General features: G+C 42.4%; 1 protein-coding gene across 12 annotated transcripts in view; it reads left to right on the forward strand.

Moving 5' to 3' along the window:
- The window catches only part of LOC119009836 (protocadherin-15-like), a 201,995-nt gene that overhangs the window by 6,976 nt on the left and 171,535 nt on the right, over nucleotides 1-23,484 (forward strand). The gene's annotated exons all lie outside the window — the stretch shown is intronic.

A 23,484-nucleotide genomic window follows, 5' to 3' on the forward strand; every position in this document is an offset into this window, starting at 1 on the left:
ATATGTGAGAAAAAAAACAAACAAAAAACCCATCGCCAGAGTAAAAAAAGAGACCCTGGTGATGCTACGAGCAAAGTTTCATGTTGTGTTGAGCCTTCTGAGTGTTTTAAATATGGCGATTTTGATGCTAGCGTAAAAGTGCCCCATGCTCTCCCATTGAAAATGAGTTTGAGCCAAAAACAAAAATACGGTCAATCTTAAAAGTGCCTTTTTCAACGTAATTATGCTTTTACTTGAAGGTTTGACTCATATACATTCAGAAAAAAAAGCCTAGGTTACATTTTGGCGAGAGTTTCACTTTAAGGTACCTGCCAGGTTGGATGTTGAGGTAGCAGGGGTCACCAACATGGTGCCCACAGGGTTAGGACCACATGAGTAGCCCTCAGGTCTGCTCTGAAAATGAAAATTGAATATTGATATTATCTGTTTCCCACCTTGTTAAGTCATTGTTGATAATTATTGTGAGAAATCATTAACATGATCAGTGTCTTCACATTGATGACTATCATTAATCATTAATAATAATATATCTAAAGGCAAACTGAGCAAATGTGTTATTTCAGAAGAGTGTATCAAACTGTTAGCCCTTCTTATGACTCAGTACCCATGAAGTAGCTCTCAGTTTCAGAAAGGCTGGTGACCCCTGAGGTAGAGAAACAGTAAAGAAAAGAGGTTGAAGCGACCGAGGCAACTTTCAGACTTGGCTCCAGAAGAGTCCGACCGGGGTGACTCCTCACAAAACAAACCTTACCACAGCTCGGTGTAGTAAGCACACAGACAGAGTTCATCCCGGGCAAATAGATGAAGCTGCTTTACAGCTCCAGAGGAGCGTGAAATCCGAGTGTTAATTGCTCTGTGTCGCTCACCAAAGACGCAGTGAGACAGGCCGGTTTAAAAGAAAGTGGAGAACAGAGAACATGTCCGGAGTTTAATTTGAGGGGCAGATGGACAGTGATGATGGATCAGATGGAGACATTTGATCATCTGATAACTTTTTTTTTTTTTTTTTTTGGACACTGACGAGTTAAACATTTGGTAAGAGAGCCCAGCGGTGCTCCTACGTCCCTCCGTGTCCGCCATGGGGCGCAGAGAGCAGAGCGGAGCGGAGCAGCGCGCCCGGCCGGTAATCCGTGCGCCTTTTGCCGCGGACATAATTAGATTACGGCGGTGTGTACCGATGATCACTGCTGCTGCTGCCGCCGCTGCTGCGGTGAACGCACGGCTACCTTACGACGAGAAAACCTCCTTTTCTGACTCCGCATCGTCTCTCTCCCTCTCTCTCTCTGGTCGCCATAGTCTCTCTCTCTCCCCCCGCACACCCCTCCCTCCTCTCTCTCTCTCTCGCTCGCTCTCTCTCTCTCTGGTTGAGAGAGCAAAGGGGGGAACACTAGAGCAGATATACTGTTACCTCTCCTCTCTCTCACACACAGAGCTCGCAGTTACCTTCCAAGTCCCCACACTGGAGACTGAAACTAAAAAAAAAGAAAGAAAAGAAAAGAAAAGACGACTGACTTGAGGAGCGAGGGACTATTTTTTTTCCCCTCCGCGCAAAGGGGCCACAACTGTGTCACATTTCGCGCGTGTGACTTGAAACCAAACAACTCCTTCTTTTCTTTTTCTTTTGAATTTTTTTTTCCTCTTGACGGAGCGGACGGCCGTATTTCTGTCCCCTCCTCTTCCTCCTCCTCCTCCTCCTCCTCTTCTCCTCAACCCCCCACCTCCTTAAAAAAAGTGGGTGCTCTGTCTTCGTGGATGAGTTGTGTGGATGTTATTTCCCGGATTGTTTCTTCGGGGCTGCGTCTTCGCTCGGCCCAGAGCCGGCAACAGTGCGCGCGCGTGTGTGTGTGTGTGTATGTATGTGTGTGTGTATGTGTGTGTGGAGGAAAAAGTCGCTCTGAGCGCTGAAACATATGGCTTCAACGAGGATAACGCGGTAAGTCGTGCACCACAGAAACCCTCCCGAACCCGCGCTGTTCACCGGAACGTGTCCGCTCTGGACTTGCTTTTTTACGCATGTGTGGTGATATTCGCGTTCCTTGGCTTCATAGTTCGTACCCCCCTTCTGCAGCAGTAGGGGGTGTATTCCTTTTTATTGAATTATTGGAGAGGAATGAAGTTTGCGCAAAAAGAGAATAGACCGGTGTAGGGATAGTCCTCAGCTGCTGACACAGGCTGCTTTTTAAAAAATATACAATAAAATAAAAACTCTCCTCGCTTCCAACATGACAGCATCTGACTCCAGTAGATTTTTTTGGACACTTGGAGCAGAGAGCCTCTCCTCTCCTCATGCTCCAGGTTATAGACGGTGAGGAGGAGTAGGGTTGGGGGGGGGGGGGGGTGAAAGGAAATTCGCTGTCCGCGGTGCTGAAACCGGCTGAGGAGGATTATTACTGCTGCTTGCTGCTGCTGCTGCTGCTCCAGGAAATAGACGTCGCCTTGAATTAATTCGAGACAAGTCAGCACATTTATATGCAACACGCTGCTTTTTCTAATTGATCCCAAATCTGATCCAGTTTTCTGTTAAGACACAATGATAGATAAAAAAAAAAAAGGTTGATGCACATGTGATTTTTGCGATTTTCTATCATTTCTTTATCTGCACCGGCCGCCTGGCACATTTCACAGCTGATGAGGAGTTCTTTTTTTTTTTTTTATTCCAACAGCATGATAAACTGAGAGAAGTTGCCTTTTCGTAAGTTGCAGTGTGATATGATGGTTGAATACATGTGCAGTGCATGTGCAGCAACTGATCTCCTCATCTCTGAAATAAGAGTGTGTTTTCAACAAGTGCAGTGAATGTATATGGTCCCGTCAGAAGGCAAGGCAGGCTGCCTCACAAGCAGCCTGTGTGTCTCGGATTATAATCGCGCGCACACACGCACACACACACACACACACACACACACACACAGAAAGAGTCATCCGATTACCTTAAATTAGTGCAAGCTGTCGCCTCCTCCACTACAGAGCAGATAGTGAGGGGGGGGGGAGTCAGAAGGTATGGGGTGCATCTGTTGAATAGGCTGCAGCTCACCTTTATCATGAAGCCCCCCCCCCCTTCCTGCTCCTGGTCTGTTAATATGTGAGCCTTTATGTGAGGTGAAGCTCGGCTCAGTCAGGTGTGAAAGTGGATTGTACACACCAGTTTGGTGCTAAATAACCAGCAGTGACAAACACATGACTAGATAGCCTCTGTGTGTGTGTGTGTGTGTGTGTGTGTGTGTGTGTGTGTGTGTGTGTGTGTGTGTGTGTGTGTGTGTGTGTGTGTGTGTGTGCGGATATTATGTGCTTTGGTTTTTCCTACCTGTGGGGGGGGTCAGACAGACAGAATGTGTTTTGTGAACCTGGGACCCGTCCACTCGTCGCCATGTCAAATCCTGTTAGTCACGCTGGATGACAGAAGCGCCAGGACTTCGATTTAAATAACTGCTGCTAAGTCCCAGCCTTATGAAGACGGGAGGCTGTCTGTGAGGTGATGCCTGGCCGTAGTGACAGAGTATTTGTTCGGTTTGTTATTAGTGCAGGAGATGGAAGGAACTGTGCATGTGCCGGCCCTTCATTTAAACAAACAAGCATACAAAAATGGCTTTTCTGGTTTTCTCATCTTGAGAACTTCACTTTATGCCTCACCGAATTACTGTGTTAGGGTCAGTTGTTACTTTCATCACTCTGGCTTTGCCGTTTACACTCATATATGTTAGTGACTGATGATGTTAACCCCCTGCACTGACAGTTAAACCACATAAAATCAGGTAAAATGCCAAACGTATCATTTTTACTCAGATCCTTGACATCATGTTCTACAATCAGTCTACAGTCAGTGCTCAAAGATTCTTTCTTGACTCTATGTCTAATGCTTAATATGAAGCTTTCTGTAATCAACATAAGCTGGTTGTTAGGTTGTTAACAGTAACAGGGCTATGAAAGTGTCAATAATGGCATCATGAGCACATTTATTGTTAGATTATAAGAAGCTCTTATGAGACACAGGCTAACACTTTACATAACTATCATGACTGAATGGTACATTTATACTTAGAATATTACATTATTTCACTGTCAATCAAGGAATGCTTCATAAACAAGTTCATTCGGCAGCTGTAAAGGTTTATAAACATCGCTCGCAACTTTATAATCGCCAGCCAAGCAATGTTTATAGATCAACTACACAGTATTTACTAACTTTATATGAACTTTTATAAACATTATTTGCAACTTTGTAATAAACAGCTGCGTAGTAAGTGTTCATTGTTCGTTAACAATAAAATAACGATTAACTAATGTTTTAGCTGTTAGCTATTAATTCACTATCTGCTAATGATGCTTAATATCCAGTGCTACTGTCTTTTATTTTGAAATAAATGCATGATTTTTTTTTTTTTTTTTTTTTTTTAAATCTTAAAACCACTAAAAGTTCACCCTGCAGTACCAAGATGAATATGCATTATTACATTCAGATGTTCACTGTTGGATAAATGCAATTTAATAGCGCTACCGATGCAATGCCGATGTTACGGTATTATATAGGTTTTGCCGCCTGAATTGTTTTATTCCAACAGCTGTGAGACCAGAGTGCTGTTGTGTCCTAACCAGGGGAAAACAGGGTTACAGGCAGCGCTCGCTAACTAGCTTTGTTTCCACGGAGCTTTACTCATAATCCATTGCAATCACCTGAGGCTGCCCCTCTGACAACAGTGGAAAAACTCTGACAGTGACCACTGACACACTCAAAAAAACACTTTCCTGCCCCCGGCAGTCTGAAGTTAACGACTATATTGTGGTTTCAGTTTAAGGAGAGTTCAAAACCCCTGGTGAGGCTGCAAGAACAACACAGTTTGACCTCGCGTGACCTGTGTCAGTGCACACAGAAGCGATGGCCCCAGAGATGGACTATTTAAATAGCTCAATTTAAAGGAGAAAAGGGTTTTCTTTTTTAAAAGTTACCAGCCATTTTCATCATGGTCAGTAACTGTGAGAGAGCATTTCTTGTTATTCCAATGCAGGTTTCTCCTTGAATACAGTCTTTTTTTGTTAAGGCTTAATTTTAACTTTTAAAAAATGGCTTGATTGCCACAAAGACTTTTTTAAAAAAAAAAAAAATAGTTTCCAATCATCATGGGTAGCTGTGGCTCAGGGGTAGAGTCAGCATCTTGTTAATCAGAAGGTTGCTGGTTTGATTCCCCCGGTCTGCATGTGGAAGTGTCCTTGGGTAAGATACTGAACCCAAAACTGCTCCTGATGTGCTGGTCGGCATCTTGCATGGCAGCCACCGGCATCAGTGTTTGATATGTCTGTATGAAATTACTGCAAGTTGCTTTGGAATTTTGAGATCTGATCATGAAACGTGTCTTATTTACTCACCTGCCAAACAACACTTAGCCTTAAAACACATAGCGTAAAGGCAAAGTTTCGATTTTAAAGTTTTGCATTCAAACATTTGAGTTAATGACAATGGAATTAGCATGAAGCGAGGTCGTTGCAATTCCCCTCGACCTTGACGCTGCATACTTTGATTGAATGAATGCATGTTATAAAAACACATCAGGCATTTCCGTCCCTCCATCATGATTCTGACTGAGATACCAGATCGTGTTGGGATGTGCTGCCGTCGTCCTTTTCTACACGTTGATGCTGCAGATTGTTTTCTGATGGGCTTGTTTTTACCATCAGATACCTTCACACAAGTCCTCTTTACAACTATATTTACGATTACTGTCTCCTCACCTGTGATGTCTTGCGCTCTCTCTCTCTGCATTCGGTCCTGTCCTCCCAGTGGCCACGCTACCTATTAGAGAGATGTCATATTGAATTAGCCACACTCATGTGAGCAGCGGCTAACTATTCTCATTCCTGACAGAAAGCAGGCTGTGGCTGAGTTCTTCGATTTCTATCTAAAGGGTAGACATGGGCAGAGCCAGGGGGAAAAAAAAAAAAAAAAAAGCACATGCTCTCTTTATAATCGTATTCATCCTAACACAATTTTTTGCAGCGCACAACTTCTGTGCATCAATAATGCAGCAGGAGCCATTTTTCCCGTCGAATAAATCCAGTTTCTCCCTCCGCGTGTTTCCAAATACATGCCGGCTTTGGCATCTCTGTTTAACTAAACTCATCATTTTTAAAATGCTCCTTTCAAACTTTTTTTTTTTCCAGGTGGTGTGTTTTTGCACCTCTGCAGGGAGGCATATATGTGTTGCAATGCTCGCAACAAGCTGTCACAGACATGTTCTCTGTGAGCCAGTCAGGCCGCTGTGAGCAACGCTAGCTGCTCTCTCTCTGATGTTCGTTGATGAACTTAGTTCCTGTCGGATGAAAGAACGTGGTGGAAATCAAACGCGTGTTTTTTTGTTCGGGTCATAATTAGCCTACTTTCCCCAAGAAAATGCACAAAGAACTGCTCGTTTTGAAGGTGTATTATTTGACACCCAGACAACGGGGCCTACCTTTCCCTTTTGTAACATTTCAGCTGATTTCCAGCTCTGTTCTCTTTACAGAGCTATGAGCATCATAAGTGTGTGTCATTATAGCACTGCGCTACCTGTGTGGGTAATGGAGGAGGGGAAACGAGGATGAAGGTGTGTGTCAGCCTATTTCATCCCCGTGTTACGCGACTGATCCAGACCCTGCAAGTGAAGACATAAATGTCGCCCCCTTTTGTACCACTTAAAAGGATTGCAGTGGAGAACTACTTAATCAAAGAGCTCTATGCATTCATTAATTTGGCTTTTTTTTTAGTCTACAAGTAATTACAGTGGCTATAATTGATATTTTAATTACAAAGTAAAGGGGGGGTCTCTCATTGTGATGAACCTTCAGAGAATTATCACCTGGATCTGCGGCGCCCCTCGGGTTCGCGGTGCTTCACTGCGAGTTCCCGCTCATTGTTTAATTGCCTGCCCCCTCGAATTCATTGTTTTGGTTTACGCTCTCTCTGCTCTCGCGTCGTTGTTTTTATCCACAGCAGCTGTTTTCTGTAGAAAAAGCCCTAAGAACACATTGTACGCTACCAGACAGACACGGTTAGCAATTAGCTGGTGAACATAATGGAGCAATTAGCGACTGAGTAGACCTCAGGAGTTGGTAAAGACCGAAATCAGAGCTAAATGAGAGTGAATATTGGGCCGGAACACAAATCTAAATGAATAATTATGTTGCTTTCCTAGTGCTGAATGTACAAATAAGCAACTGCTCGCTAACCGGTGTGCCATAAAAACTGAAAAGGTCACTGTCCTGGTCACTGTGCTCTCCGAGAAGGCAATAAAAACCCTTTGACCCTTTAACTCTCCCATACTGCAGAAGGCGAGACATCTGTGTCTTTTTCAAATCCGAAAAACAAGGCGAGGTGCTGTGTAGATATTGTAAAAGTATCAAAACGCTAAATCCATCGAGAAAAAAGTGTGTAGTCCATATTCAGAACCTGCAGCTTTAAACGAGCTGTCAGGACCTCTGCAAGGTTGTGATGTCACAACTATACAGTCACCTCGACCCAGCGAACACTCCAGCAGGGCTTTGCGGGATAAAGTGGGCTGTGCCTGCTCAGGTCGCCCTGACCAATTAGGGCTTTTCGAGAGGCAGGCCTTGAAGAGACCGGCACTCAACGCAGTGTTTCAGCCAGGGGGCGAATAGAGGTGCTGCAACAATGGACAGTTTAAGAAAAATAGCATGTTGTTTTTACAGTAAAGCATGTTTTCTAGCAGACACTATGGACTTAGAAAATAAGCATAATATCAGGTCTTTATCAGACTGCCAGGTCTTCTCTGGCACCCCATCTGTTTGTTTCGACTGATCGCAGCAGTAAAACTAAAAAGAGATGACTTTCAACAGAGTTTAGTTTATTTAGGTTATTTTTAGGTGTTCTATTCCTTCATACGCCGGGTGAAGGTTCGGGTGACCTTGCTCGTTCAACTTCAAGGCAAGAGTGCTGATCCTCATTGACATTTCGTTGGAGTTTGTTGAATGTGGTGCCAGCTGCTGTTTTTGTGCGCTTCTGTGTGAGGGATTGAGTTTACATTCAACAATACAGCCGAGTTAATTGTTCCTAACAAGATTATCTGCCTGCTGGCCAAAACACTGCCTGGAATCTGCATATCTGGCAACCCAGGCAGGGGAAACAAAGAGGCAAATTAGCGGGGAGCCGCCTAACTTATTTTCTTTTGTGACCAAATTTTTATTCTGTTTATTACTCATCAAGAGCATTAAAAACTTTATTGAATTGCTCACAGTGAGTAACCACTTTATTTAATTCCAACAGGCAACATGAGAACAAATGATGAAGAAAGCAAATTAAGGAAGTTAGAAAAGCAATTTAAGCTGAGTAACGAAGGGAAATAAACACTCGACATGAATTCAACTGCATGCTAACTTTCTAATTTATACCTCATTAGACTTTCATTTCCCTCGACTTGTCGTTTCAAAAACTGGGTCGAAAATTAGCTTTTGGTCGCTTGTGGTGGGTCCCCGTACCAGGAGAAGTTTACAAGGGTGTTTAAGTCCCAGGCTGAGATTAAACAAACTCAATTTTAATCTCCTGTGGTAAAAGTTCTGAGAAACCCCTGCCCCAGTTTAACACCCTGAGTAGCTTGTCGATCTGATCGGGGGCTCCTCAACCTGCTTCATTTCTGGACCCGAATAAGACGGAATTGGTCAATGAGCCATGTTCTAACACTGCGCTGTGTTTTGCCATGTAGACTCGCCATCTCCGCTGTGGATGCTTACTCACAATTTGACATATTGAGGTAATGATACATGGCCAACAACAGTTGGTGCAATGGCAATCTCTTTAGTGTGGCTGGGAACGTGAAAGTGGGACATAACCAGTGGGCAATGAGGTAATGAAGCAGCAGGCTTTCACCCATGTTGCAGCCACCTCAGGCAGCTTCCCCTTTTAATGCCACTGTTCTGGAAACAGTCAACACAGCTGCCGTGGTTATTTAAGATCGCAAATGTGGTATTGTGTTCGTGTGTCATTGTACACAAAGATCAAGTGCTGTCACGGGGTGAACGCACAATGGGTTCAGTTTCTCTTGAGATCTGCATTTCAGGGACAGAGGAAATGTTTTTGTTGTATCTGGAAGTGTTGCGCTTACTGTCAGATGGGCAGCGCTGTGGGGAAAAACAGGGATATGATAATTAATTTATTGATACGCTCCACTAAACAAGAGCTCCCGCACGAATACAGTTCAAATGCAGACCAACGTGACTCAACAGAGTGAAAGCGATTTGCGTTTCGCTGCCGTTGAACCTCATCACGGCGGGTCAAGTCCACAGCTCTGACCAGGGATCATACCTGAATACCTGACAGCAGGTGTCATTTACACTGCTTTTTGAAGCGGCCAATTAGCTCCCCATCACTTTTTAAAAGCGTCAACAAAATTTGAAAAAAAAAATGAAAATGTGAAAATGTTAAATGAGATGAAATTAATTTTGATGTGCCATTTTAAAAATACCCCCCCCCCCCCCCCCCCCGCCACTTTTATAATCTACTGTTAACAACCTCCTCATTACCTTGCCTTAAAACAGCATGGTCATGTAAAAAAGGACCCAAACACAGAAACAGAGGCAGACAGGTTCAACAACGAACAGCTGATAACAAAGTCCAATCATCTCGAATGTGATTAACACAAAAAGGCAACAAAAACGCTTGGCTACAAAGAGAATCCAGAAAATGAAAAAAAAAAAAAAAAAAAAAAAATGGAGGCCAAACCATGAAGCACGCAGGGAGCACGTGAGGACCGGGGAAAAGACGCAGGAAAGCAGGAGACGTACCGACAAAGAGTTGTGAGACAGTTGGGAGGCAGGAGTCAGGCTGGGGAGGTGCACAGGAACACAGGAGGGGAACACTGAGCACGCAGGTGAGCAGGAAGTAGAAAGAGACAGCAAGACACAAGAGGATATAACTTCCAAATAAAACAGTAAAAATACTAGACAAAACCATGACAAGAGTAGATTGTTTGTTAGACGCACCATTCTATCAACATTTTTATTGTCACTGTGGAAACCAGGGGCCTAAACACAAGATATACATGGCAGTAAAACAAACCAAGCATTCATCAGCTCTTATCAAAAAATGCTAACAATAAAAAGGCAGGCAACAAAAAACTGGCTACACAAAGTCTAGCAAAATGCAAAAGCAATACGAAACAAAACAAATCAGGAACACAGAGAACACTGGGAACACAGGTGAGCAGGAAGTAGAAAGTTACAATAAAGCACAACAGGAAATAAAACCAAAACCATGATGGCCACCCAACAATAATGGCGTATGGACTTGTATCACTGGACTTGCACTTGCGTGGACCACAAGCACATTCATACACTAATGACAAAGACTACCTTGCAAGGTGCTCACCTGCTCCATCAGCAGTGCTCCTTTGCCACACAAAACACGATATTCCTGTGCTTAGCCATTCACACATTAAATCACACACAGCCACTGGGAATAATGTGGATTTCAGTGTCTTGTCCAAAGACACTTTGACATTCAGCCAGGGATCAAACCAACCACTCTCTGATTAGCAAATTAAAGGCGAATGCTTACACATTTGCAATCGGCTTGCCAGCATGTGCAAAGTTTACATTTTTTTCTATGTTGTTGCAGCTCTTAACGAATTCAACAGCTCTTTTAAGAACAGCAGAGACATTTAACAGTTTCTCCGAGTACCCCACAGAGCACGAGCTGTATCTTTGAATCTTGTGTTTTGAGGAATCGACCCTTTAATGATAGTCCAGCTGCCTAAGAAATGCTCCCTTTTAACTTTTAGCCTGAAAATCCTTATAATTCACCAAGTGCGCTTCGACTTCCGAGGTTGATCGCCAACGTGCATGGGTGACGGCCGCACACACGCCTCACAGATGTCACAAAAGCAAGCATCACTTGTTGCAAACATACATCATGCCTCACTATCAATGCTGTTTTTTATGCTGATTGTCTACGTTCGTGTGAGACTGCATGTAAAGCCCGACTGCCACAGAGAAATTTGTTGTGTTTGGGGAGTTGCATGCGAGCGTAGCAGGAAGCCAGCGTGTCTGATTTAAGACCTGGAGATGCTCCGAGGCTGTGGTGTGATACACTCCAGAGTGGCTGGCACTTTCAGCAAAAAAAAACCAAAACAAAACACACTCACATGTAACTGTCAGCAGAAATTCCCATTATCTGTGAAACACTGTATACAAAGACAAACAAATGAACAAAAAAAAGCCGATGTGAGAGTCAGTGTACCTGCATGCGGGGGGAATTTATCTTCCTGTGTCGGAGACAGAAGATGCTATTGTGTGCGACAATGCAGAGTATCTATGTGTGTGAGTGTGCTGGGGTGTGTGTGTGTGTGTGTGTGTGTTAGTGACCACATGCTAAGCCACAGAAGGTTGCCAGTGTTAAGTCTCGCCTCTGGCTGGGTGTGTGTGTGTGTGTGTGTGTGTGTGTGAGGGAGAGAGAGAGGCATGGAGATTACAGTGGCTATTGCCAACTTCAAAGTGTCTACTGGTGTTGTGCCAGGTCAGCATGTTTACACAGGAGAATTGGTGTTGGGACACACGCAAGCATGCACACACACACACATACACACACACACACACACCTTGTACGTGCACATGTAGACACACCTTATCTCCAGTTATGGCTCCTGAGCATACACACACATAACACGCACACTGCCCAGAGTGCATTGGTCTTATCAGTGGTCCCAGTGAGTTAGGGGAGGCATTTAATCAGGGTCAACGCGCAGCTCTTGGCATCAAACTGATTCCACCATCTCTCTCTCTCTCTCTCTCTCTCTCTCTCTCTCTCTCTCTCTCTCTCTCTCCATGGAGCAGTCTGGTTGGCTAAATATTTCTCCAGCAACAGAAATTTTGTTCCAGAAAAAGTCAAAACTGGATCACTGGAGGCTTAAAATAGTTTCACACTCATGGATTTACTAACTTTCTCAGCTATTTTTGAGAGATTTTTACGAGTCGGGGGGGACAGCTCTGCGATGTGCTGGACTCATGCTGCTTCTCCTGTTTGCGTCAGGCCATAGTGGGTTTCAGCAACAGTAAAAGCAATAGTTCAGCATTTTGGGAACCAATCCTATTCTCTTCCTAGTGGAGAGCGTGGTGAAAAGTTCAACTGAAGTTAGCATGCTAACTAGCTAGCCCAGGACCTGAAAACCTCTTCCTCTGGGTGGTCTGGGGCTCCTTTGCCAGCGGTGTTAACACCAACACTCTGGCTAGCAGCACAGCTAACTGAATTAGCCATAGCTACAGTGATAAACAGAATACAGTTAGCAGCAGTTAGCTTCCCTGGTGAAATGCTGCCCGTATTGGCTGGGAGTACGAACTCAACAGCTGGCCAATTCTTACATATTGCACCATGTTGTATATCATTTCTGTCAACTGAACAAAATTCAATTCCGCCTTTTGCGATGGCTGAGGTTGTGCTAAGCTAAGCTAACTGGCAGGAGGCTGTAGTTTGATTGAACACGTCTTTTCTTATGTATGAAAATTCACAAAACAACAAAAAACAGACAAGTCAAAACAATTGTCATGAGTAAGATTTACATAAAACTTCAGGTCTTAAATTGGGTCTAGTTGATGTCGGCTCCATCATTTTTATCGCTTCATAGTATAAATGTAAGCTGTAAAGAATTTAAATTTGAAATAATGCATCCGCTTGAACTGAAATGGTGTTACATAAACTCAACATAAGCTTAGCCTTGGTGATTTCTTATTAATAGATCAGGGTACAATTTTTGAATACATGATGTGAGGTAACACCTCGAAATGGGAGTGGATAGGAGAGGCTATTTTTACAAACAATGCCAAACTCCCTCATAATGATGACTCATTGGAGGATCTCATTGTGGTAACGATCGCATGTGCAACAAAAGCAAAAATAGCTGCAGACCGGTTTACAGTGGGAAGTATTTTTTACTTTGTCATAAGAATCTGATCCTGTGAGCTCCAGCACTAATGAGGTCCAATTCTGGTGGCTGTACATCAGCATGTGGTTTGGAATTGTTCGACTCTGTGCTCTGTTTGATGTTTTAGTACAGAACTGCTGTAGTATTATAAATATATAGTGAAAATGTAGGTCAAACATTCCAGCTCCGTAACTGGCACGTAAAACCACAGGAAGTACCAAAGTAAAAAGTCCCCCACGTAAGTTTTCCATACACAGGCACTTTTCTGAAACCTGAGAGGAGCCAGTCCTGGCATTTAGGAGGAGCTCAGGTCGTAAAAGTGTGGATTTCATGCACGTATGGTGGTTGAGGATTTTCCCGGGTCACTGAACAACCTTTAGGGGGAAAGATAAAGCTTAGAGCCCCACTGATGAGACTTATCTCCTCCTTACGGGAGGAGTGTTAAGTCCTTTTGATGTCAGCCATTGTGACTTGAATGTTCGCCTTTTCTTTTGAAACCCTGACAACGTTTCCCCGACTTAGATGTGACAGTGCTTCTAAAGAGGCTGTGTGGTTGCTAGATTTTGAAGATTATAGCCATACTAGCATATATTTATTCAGTGCCAATTTAACTGGGTCATGTGTGCCTTTATCTCGTTGTTAAATTTACACAAAAGCTACCCTTTATTTTTGACTGGGAGGATGTTAAGTCCCCAGAATGTAGACTATATGTGTTTTGTTTTGTTTTTTTTTTGTAAATATTTTTTGGCTTTATTTGATGAGACAGCTTAGAGATGACAGGAAACAGGACGAGAGAGAGGGCAGCAAAGGGCCACAGGTTGGACTCACAACGTCTGGGCTGCTGCAGTGAGGACAAGGCCTCTGCGGTACCAACTGAGCTAATGGCCGCCTCAGGCTATATGTTTTAAAGTGACTCCTCTTCTGATTGACCTGCGGTCATTGTTTTTGTATGACGAAAGCTTTGCCTGATAAAACAAACAGTCAGTGGTGGAGATGATCCAGTGGCTTTTGAGCAGTAGTTTCCCCAGTAAACACAACAACCACTTCAGCCCACAAGGAACAACAGCTAACAGATTCGCCATAACAGTACGGCACGAATCAGACTTAACCATGCTACACGTTACGATTAAAGTGCAGAGATTACAACCAAGGAAGGCAAAATGGATGCACATTATTTCTGTTAACACCAACATGCTAAAACTGCAATGGTTTTGGTAAACATGCTAAACATCAGCATGTTAACTTTGTCATTGTGAAAAAGTTAGCATCCTGTTAGGATTTAGCTCAACAAACCACTGCTGTACGTACAGCCACGAGCGAGGCTGTGAGCCTTGATCCTTGTCCATTCAAACCAAAGGTTTTACGTACTGAAGGACATTAAATATATCTTTTTAAAATTTGATTTACATATACATAACCACTTCCTCCAGCTGGTGCTCATTCAGAATTGTCTTGCAAGAAAATACAGCACACAACTTCACATCACACTAAATCCTAGACAAGCAGCAAGACTTTAATAGGATTCGAACATCAGCCGCATCATGTCAAAGTGGGACGCAATATTGGCTTTGTTTTTTTTTTTATAGTGGTTTAGGAGATAAGAGCATAGTTGATGTTTTTTCTTTCTTTTAAGGGCAGTAAAAACTTTGAAGTGAAAAAAAAAATCTTGCCAGTTGATGTATGTTGTTGAACAGTTTATCTTTTTCAAAGATTAACATTCTGACCGGGCAGAGGCTAAAAAGAAAATTGAAAACACAACCATCTCTCTTCTTGTGTCACTTCTTCATCGTATTCCCCCCACTCCATTTTCTGCTGCTCTTCTTTTTCTTCCTGTCTTTGCTCTCCGTCTTCTGTCCTCAGTGTTTTTATCATGCTCCCTCTCTCAGAACGTGAAACCCCTGCCTCTCTAAGAAAGACAACTTTATGACCAATTATTTTCACTCCTTCATCAATTATTCTCCCAGTATTTCCCTTTTCATTCTCCATTCTCCCCACTGTCATTAATATTTAACAAAGCTGTCAGTTTTGAAGTGTTTGAAGAGGCCAAGTTATTCTCAGCTATTTCTTAGACTGCCCATGACCTTGATCAGGCAGGTCTGAATTAGAGCGAAACTAAGACGGCTTTAAATGTGTTTTTATTTGTTTGATTTGTTCTAGATATGGTGTTTATCTTTGTTTTGGAGGAGATTCATGATGACCTGTTTGCCAAGACAAAATAATGTAATATGTTAAATCAAACTTTTGGGAGCCTTCCAATTAACAACTTGAACATTTTGTCTTTTCGCTGGGAAAATGTATCATAACACATACTGTGATCAGACCAACCCAGACGAAACAGGGCACGCTGTCTCTGGCTGGCTCAAGATGTGCTCACCAAATCATTCATTCTTGTGTTTGTTGAGTTGTCCCCTGTTTCGGTCTATCAAATACTGACTTAGAGAGGAGCTCTGTGCACGAGCAAGCGCCATGAGATCATTGGATCAGCGGGCTTCTGCAGCCAAACTCAGGTGACAACATTTAAGTGGTGTTGGCATTTGTGAGCTGCGTGCAAGCCCCAACGTCTGTTCCAGGCCAGTATGTCAGGCCCGCATAGTGAGCACAAGAATTAGTTCACTAGGCTGACAGAAGCGGATTTTATTAGTCTGACATTTTCACAGAGAGCAGACACTGAGAACTGAGAGTGCCGGTAGTAGCTTGTGATGCTAGTGTTTGATGCCAGGTCAGGTGCTAGCTGGAATGTGTTATAAATGTGGCCATTACCCAAATGGCTCTCTTTACCAAATTGGCCAAAAGGGACCTTGGTGTGATTGCTTTAATTTGTAGGGTGAAAGCTTGGTTTACTCTGAGAAAATGACTCAAATCACTATTTTTAGCCATTCTAGTGGCATGGCTGAAAATATGGATGGCAATAACTGTCAGCTGGTTGGTTTAGTGTTCGGTCGGTCCGTCACTTTGATCCAGACTGAAGCAGTTCAAGACTTTTCAATGGCTTGCCAGGTCATGTAGTATGGGCACTGATGGTCCCAACATAGTAATGCTGTTCGTTTCAATTAATGCTGCTGCTGACTCTCTGTGTTTAGTGCTAATTATCAAATGTCAGCTTGCTAATACACTAAACTAAGCTGAATTTTTACCATGTACAATTATGCAGTGTACAACATACTGAAACCAGTTCTATGCAGATTACCTATCTTTGAGGAGCAGTGGACAGCCTCAGTGCCCAGGGACCAACTTCATACATCAAGGGCACTGATCAAGGGAAATAACATGCAAACTGCATATGTTAAAACTGCAACCTCATGATAGCATTTCATCGAGCGCATGTTAGCATGTTGGTGTTAGCAACAATGTTAGCATGCAGGTGTTTGAAAGAGGTGTGTTTGGAAGGGAGGGTCGGACAAATGATGCTATTGAGTTGCATTTCTTTCCATCGTTGTTGCGTGTCAAAATTGATGTAGACATTTGCCAGAGACAGATGCCATCCCACTTGGGCTCTAGAATGAATCACTGACAATAGTTTCCTTTCCTTAAGCATCAACATGAAGAATCCTTAAACCTGATCGGACAAATGTACAACTTACTGGTGTGTTTTCAAGGCAGAAATATGTGATGGCTGTTATGGAAATGTCAGTTTTCTCCTAAGATATTCACTAGAATCAGTTTCTGAATACATTTCAGGCAAATAATATGGCACACAGATGTAGAGTCATACTCCAAATTACATTTATGACACCGCCTGAAACTGTTTTTTGACATGGTTTGGCAGTTTTGAGATGTTACACAATTTCCATTCTTATTTAATGTTTTATTGACTCGACGGATGTTCTCAAAATGTAATAAAAATTGCACAAGCTGATCCCCAGAGATGGAGTTTGGCCTTTGAATCGTCAAAGAAAAACAGTTCTCCAGTAATTGATGGGTTCAGATCGAATGCCAATGCAAGGTCATGACTTTTGCTTCCACAGTTTGTGCAAGAGGCCACACAAATCTGTGCACGCTGCTGATGTGATTTGTGGACCAACAAAGACTAAAATTAAGCCCTCATAAGAAATATAAATCAACAAAATACATAATATAATAATTATCTTAAAAAGATATGGAGATCAGAACATTTGCAATTCATTCCTCCTGTCAAAGATAATGTTATTGTTGCTTCAGATTTTGATTCCAGATTTCCTGGCCCTGCAGCCTCACTACCATTGAGATTTGGATTCAGGTGTGCGCGCCTGTGTTCACTTGTTATACTTCCACCTCAGGTAAAAGCACAGTTCTTCCAGTGGAGGACACACAGTATACTTTGAAATGAAAGGGCTCTACAGGTAACAACCCCTGCAAACAGGCAGTGGATGTCACCTCTCCCAAATGTTGGCTTCCTCACTTTGGAACACCATTCTCCAATTAGCCTGAACACTCGACAGCACAACAGCGAGCGAGTGTCCATGTGTGCGTGTCCTGTCGGAGGGGTCCCTGAGTGAAGACAGTGACAGCGACAAGCTCGATCGTTGTTTGGCTGGAGTTTTTCCAGAAAAAGGGTATCAGACAAATTGAAACCGGAGCCGCCGAGACATTAGAGGTGAAATCAAGCGCGTGAAATGAGATGTGAGATTTATTGCCGTCCATACAATTATGTGACTGTGAAATAATTGAGGAGCAGGGAGGTGAAGGCTATCTGACTGATCAACCATGGTCACCAGTGGCAGCACAATCTGTCATAGTTAACACCTACTTACACCACGTTAACCCGAGGGCATGCCTCATCATTCACTCCCGCACATATGAGTAGCAACATGTGAGCGTACCCCAATATCATGTGAGGGAGGACGCCCGTGCACAGCGGCTCATATCTGCACTTTTCGCATTCATCCTCATGCATGTAGAGCACGCTCCACTGTGTCCTGTATTGAATATCTTCCTAATGTCGTGTCACCTGCCGTTAGAGAGACCTGCTCAGGAGGGGGGCAGGAAATGAGTCATCGGGGCTTAATGGAGGACAGGAAATAGATCGTCGTAGCTTAACTGTACTCCAGGTCCATTAACTACGAAGCAAGTGAAATGGAATATGTTGGTTGGTCGCAAATTGACCTCAGATAAGTGTAGAGAGGAGAGTGTTCCGCATTAATTTATAACTGGATATTTGTTTTCCGTTTGGAAATCTGGATTTCTGCTATCAATGAAAAAAAAAAAAAACAGCTTATTGAAGTTGGTGCGCTTCATCTGGAAATTTAAATGTTTCCACAAACACAGAGCTCAGACTATTTATAACATTCTTTCAAGCTAGCATTGCTTTGTCTCTCCTCAAGTAGTAAAAAAAAAAATGGCTCCTGTTTCCTGACAGCATGCAGCCCACTCATCAAACATTCGTACTGAACAACTGCACAAAGCATTAACATTATGAAACCTCTGATTACCTTCAGTCGCGGTTTTTGGTTGTGTAACCATTGTAACATCAGTACATCTACGGTGTGGTGTAGGCACAGTCAATGCAAGGAGAACGCTGTTGCCTTTAATTTCAATGTGGTGCTCTGAAGGTTTGAAAAGTGGTCGAATTTTGGATACAGTGTGGAAGCTGCTTGAAATGTTGTCATAGTCTATTACTTTCATACGTTTTTTGTCCATTGGCTCAGCTGGTGAAACATTTTGAAACACGAAACTTTGTGTTTTCTTTCATTCGTCACCTCTCTGTAGAATTAGAAAAAAAAAAGAAATAGTTATGAGTCACCCCCAACTAACCAGACTCTCAATCATCCATGAATGAATAGGAAATATACTGGGGAGATTGACAGGTCTCGACATAATAATGATTTCTACTTGAAATATTCACTCTAATTTCTTCAATGAATCCTACATTTGCAGAAATTACAGCCTTGCAAACATTTGACATTATAGCTGTAAATCTGATGAGGTAACCTGAGGTAATTTCCCTCCATGCTTCCTGAGGCACCTCCCACAGGTTGGACTGGCTTGATGGTCTCTTCTTGTCTTATCTCCCACAAAAGCTTAATCGTGTTGAGATCTGATGACTGCACCTCCTCAAGCATCTTTTCACTTGAATTTTTACATCTTTCTCTGTCCAATGTCTGTCCTTTTTGCCCATCTTAATCCTTTATTTTTATTGGCCAGTCTCAGATATGGCTTTTTATTTGCTACTCTTGGCAGTTTCTCATATGGAATAGCCATTATTTCTCAGAACAAGAATAGACTAGATTTTTTTTTTTTTCTTTTCATAGCTGAACCCCACTAACGCTGATACTCCTGATACTCAACTAGCCAAGACCACTTTTATTGCTTCTTTAATCAGCTTTAAGTTGTCATCTGAGCCAACCTCAAGGTAAAATAATTATTTGCAACGTTAATAATACCTAGACTGTATTTCTGGTCTATTCAGTGTTATTTTAATGAGAAGAAATAGTGATTTGCTTATAAATGTGAGCAAGAAATTTAATGCAATTTGACATACATGTAAGTTGGAGCACTTTGAAATGCAGCTTAAAAAAGTTCAAAAAGTGCTTGAATCTTTGACTATATAGTAAAAGTGTAGGTACAGTGTTTGTTTTAAGGAGTAAAAATGTGGCCAAACTTAATTCTATTCTAACTTAATTATATTTATTTACTTCTGCTTCTTTCATGTCTACCTGTGAGCCAGCACCTTATTTGTGCTTCAGCACATCATTTTTTAAAAGGCCAATGCAAACTTTTAGTGTCAGAGGGGAGTGTGTTAAGTGTGATTCAGACCGACAACTGCCCTGCGTTAAAGTATCGCGTAGGGCCGTGTATCGTCTACCTACTTGAGCCGGGACTGATGCACCTGGGCGACCTCAGCATCCTTATCTCACATCTGTTGGGTAGTTAGCTCCTTGTGCCTTCTCAAGTATTCCTCAAGAAGACACCAGCAGAGGGACTTTATTCCACATTTCTCCCTCTCACAGTCTCTACAAGAAGCCCTGATTTCCATAAGATTTTCATTTTGATACCTTGGGTTCATCTGCGCTCAGTTTCCACACAGCTGCCATCCAATCAAAAAGTTCTGGCGCTCTTTCCGCAAGGAAGGAAAGAAGAAGAAAATGATATTTCTAACAGTAAGAGAATTCAGCTGAAAGGGATTCATATGATTAAAGGCCTTAAATAAGAGAAGAATTTCCAGGATTTGACAAAGCATAAACTCAGTGGATGAGACGGTAATTCTTCTAAGTGGAACGAATATGGCGGAAATGCTGCTAAATTGATCTCAACTGACCCAACTTCCCTCTGCATTCTCCTCCACCCTCTCTCCTCTCTGCCTCTATGTTCATTTAAACCATTCTTGCATTCAGTTTAAATTATTTATTGGCATGACTATTAAACAAGGCAATGTTGTTGTGGCAGTTTTGAGGAATGTGCAAATAAACCACAGACTTATTTATTTACACCTCAATGCTTTTTAGTGCCTTATTGCATAATCACAGATACGCAATACGCTCCCCTCTCCTCCGCCATATTTCTCTGTGTCCCGCCAACCGTTCTTTTATTCATATTTTATGTTCCCAGTTTTATTTTGTCATCAGTCTGCCTTTCTCTCCTTGACTTTCATTTCACAGTTTGCCTCAATTCTTCACTCCGCCCTCATTTTCTTCCTCACCTCTCCGTTTTCCCCGGCTTCCCGCTCATTGTCTGGTTCTGCCGACTTAGCGTGCGATCACAAAACTTGTCCTGCTTTTGCTCATATCCTTCTTTGCTTCTGGGGTGGCACGTCGGATCAATACATCCATTTCCAGCCAAATTCTGTTTTGTTGTGCCTGCCATGTGTTAGGCAATAACAGACTGATTACATTTGGAGAATAAAGGTCCTTTGAGGCAGATGCAAGTAAAACCCACAAATTGCTTCATTTATTTGGCAGCACTTGAACGTGTCGCTAAGTAATACTGCGACTTTTGTCATTTAGCTGGGATGCTGCTTTCAAGGGCTGTTGAAAAATATTCAGATTACTACTCGGGTGCAAATGAATGACACATTAATGTGGTGGAAAATGTAGTTTCTTTTCTTTTTTTTTAAAGTTGCCACGAATTGGTTTATATATGGGTTGTTAGCTGACATTTTTGTGCTCGTCTGAGTTAATGTATAATTGGTGGTTATGAAACCAAACTTCTATCTCTACATATATGAATAACATATATAATGTTCATGTGTATGGTCACTGTATATGATGCCACATAAAAATTCAACATTCAACATTTAAATATGATAAAAAAAATAATAATAATGTATGTTTCTCATATGTGTACTTATGCACATTTTACTATGGGTCTCTAATATATGTTAAAATCATATAACATCCATAGATTTTACATAATAATTTTATTACATTGTGTGAAAATTGTCTTTATCTCTGGTTGTAGTGTCAAGCATTTGGGGTCAGAGTTATGCTGAGAAACAGATTGAATTTTATGACATTTTATGACTTTTTGACTGTTACTAATGTTGTTGAAGGATCGTGGTCTGATTGGTTGGAATATATTTTATGCATACTTAATACATATTTTAGGCTGTGATTCATTCTCGTTAAGTAAGCTACATAAGTGACGTAACTCACATAACAGTCATAACATAAGTTACATCACTTCTGTATGTTAACCTACTTATGTCACATAAATGAAAGGTGCAAAATGTAAGAATCTGTTCGGCTGTCGAATTCGTACTCAAAACAAACAGTTGGCATATCTCAAGAGAGACCGCTAGCTACTTAGCTTGATTAGCCATCCATCTAGTGGTCCAGACTGGGAGAGGGCAGCACCAGGGGGTGTGTTGGTGCTTACACCACTAGTACACAAACGTTGGACGCCACTGTGTTTCTATCGCTCCTTGTCCTCCCAAAGAATTTAAAATTCCAGAACATGATCATTAAGACCCGAGGCTTTAAAAAAACTCTTCTATAATTTATGTTCACTTCCAATCTTTCACTAACTGTCTTTCTCACTCCACTTTTCTGGCTCTGTGTGTGTTTTTCCCCGTCCGGTGTTTGTGTGCAATCAGGGAAATTGTGGTGTTTTGGATGGCGCTCCCTCACACTCACAGGTGCTGACTGTCTCTGTGAGATTGGCAGAAACAAGATGAGCAAAGTGCCCTACCATTAGCTTATTGGACAGCCTGGTCAACACAACTGTGTGTGTGTATGAGCGCGCACGCGTGTGTGTGTTTGTGCTCTGTCATAATGCCAAATAGGTTAGATTTTGTCTCGCATCTGCATGTTGCAAACCTGCTCAAACTGGTTTCCAGGCACGAAATTAAACTGAATTATTCAAAATGTAGGCGTGCAGGGGTATGTGTATCATCAAACACTGATTGCTCTAACCTACATGCATCGTCTACTTCAATTTGACAGTGTACCGCAAGCTGTTTATCACATTAAAGCACGCGAAACTCACTTTAAAATGTTCAGCTTTACTTTTGTCTAGTTAAGCGTGGCATACTCCTGGCACCCGCTGCCTTACCCTGCGTTTCAAAGCCGACAATAAGCCTAAAAACAAGGCTAAAATAGGCAGGGACCGGATTAGAAGTGTAGGTGTCTCTTTGTAACCATACAGGCGGATTATGAAACAACAGGTCCCTAATTGCAGACATTTAAGAGGCCCAGAAGCCCTTCTTAATAGGAGCAACACCCCAAGACTGAAAGAGACGCAAAGCATTTACCTGAGCTCATATTACACGTCTTTTCATTCACATCATTTTGCCTTTTTTTGTGGTCGTCTTACATCTGCGTTTCTTTGCGGTCTATTTGTGGTTGTTTCGTATTTGCCTTGAACCTTTTCATGATCGTCTTACGTCCCTCTGCTTTGAATCCGCATCTATATGTGGATCTTATGTGGTCGTCTCGAAGTTGTTTGTAGTTATTTTGCATCTACTCGTGATCATGTGTCTTTTTTGATTGTCGTATGCTTTTGTTCGGCCGTGTCTTTGTGGTTGTTTTGTTGTTGTTTGCATCTCTCAAATGTTGTTTTTCTGCTTCTTTTCTGTAGATTCACCACAAAGTCTTTGATTTGCATCATTCTGTGGATGCTTTGTGTCTCCTGGCGGTTGGCTTACATTTCTTTGTTCGACTTTCCAACAAGCAATGCCATTTTTTGGCGCCCTGGTCCAGGGACCTTGGGCATTTACCCAGTATGCCCGTTCAATAATCCATCCATGACACTGACAAGCTAGTGTCCTGTGACTCTGGTATGGGGGGGTCGGTCGGTTTCCAGGGGGAGGACTTGTGCCACTCCTGGTCACAAAAATAAGGGAATTCTACTGTGAACCGGCAAGTTTCGCCTTTCTGTTCGAGCTGAACAGCAGCGCGGCTCCATTACAGACCATGCTGTAAGAGTCACAGTTCACTTGCTCTGTGACCTGGCAAAAACACCCCGGAGCAAGACAATAAACCACACTGACTAAGTCGCTCAGCATAAGGCTGTCAGCCATCTGCCTGAAATAAAAAAAAAAAAAAAAAGAAAAGGGACAAAATTTCCAGTCTTGTTCTGGCAGCAGAGGAGCCGTGCGTGATGTAGACCGACAGTGACAAAAAAGGCTGACAGACGGACAGAAACGCCGACACAAACAAAACAAACAGACAGACTG

Source organism: Acanthopagrus latus, chromosome 20 (genome assembly GCF_904848185.1).
Source record: "Acanthopagrus latus isolate v.2019 chromosome 20, fAcaLat1.1, whole genome shotgun sequence".
NCBI lineage: Eukaryota > Metazoa > Chordata > Actinopteri > Spariformes > Sparidae > Acanthopagrus > Acanthopagrus latus.